This window comes from Nannospalax galili, unplaced genomic scaffold (assembly GCF_000622305.1).
Source record: "Nannospalax galili isolate Female #2095 unplaced genomic scaffold, S.galili_v1.0 scaffold202, whole genome shotgun sequence".
In the NCBI taxonomy this organism is placed as follows: Eukaryota; Metazoa; Chordata; class Mammalia; order Rodentia; family Spalacidae; genus Nannospalax; species Nannospalax galili.
Window position 1 is genome coordinate 4,512,540 of NW_008349000.1, and position 702 is coordinate 4,513,241.

Sequence of the window (702 nt, forward strand, 5' to 3'; positions counted from 1 at the left end):
CACCTTTTTTAACTGAATGAGCTTCCATATTAAACCTAGAATCTCCAGTCAGGAGGCCCATGTCAATAAACTCAGCCTGATCCAATTTTATGTTCCTTCCACCATTATCCCATACCCTTAAAATCCATTCCCAGCCATATTCATTAGACTTCTGCTTGAATGAATTAGCAAATTCACTAAGTTCCTTAGTGGTGTAGTGCACCTCTTCATGGGCCACTTTCTATCTCTCCTCTAGGGGACTGTTTAGCTTTGAGTCTGGTTATAGGTCTAGAGGAAACAACAACTGGGCCCTGAGGGACATCAGCTTTGTCTTGCTGAATGGGATTAGTTTCCTTAAAGGGATTAGTTTCTTCAGGCAAGGGTGGGGAGGGTGGGTCTACTGAGGGTAGGGAGATTAATTCCTCAGGTGAATTAAATTCCTCAGAGTCTGAGGATAAAAAATCCTCAGCCTCCTCAGGGTTCTCCCACACATCTCCATCCCACATGTCAGGATTCCAATCTTTTTTCCTACCAAAGCCCGCACCTTTACTGCTGACACTCTTCGAGGCTAGGAATTAAATTTGCATTGTAGGTCAGCCAAACGTATAATAAGGGCTCCAGCTTGATTTTCTGCAGCTTTAGCTCTCTGGCTGCTGGAGAGAAGATTCTCTTCCAGGGCACACTTGGACACTTAAATTGTTGATTCGAATCTGGAGCTTGTCA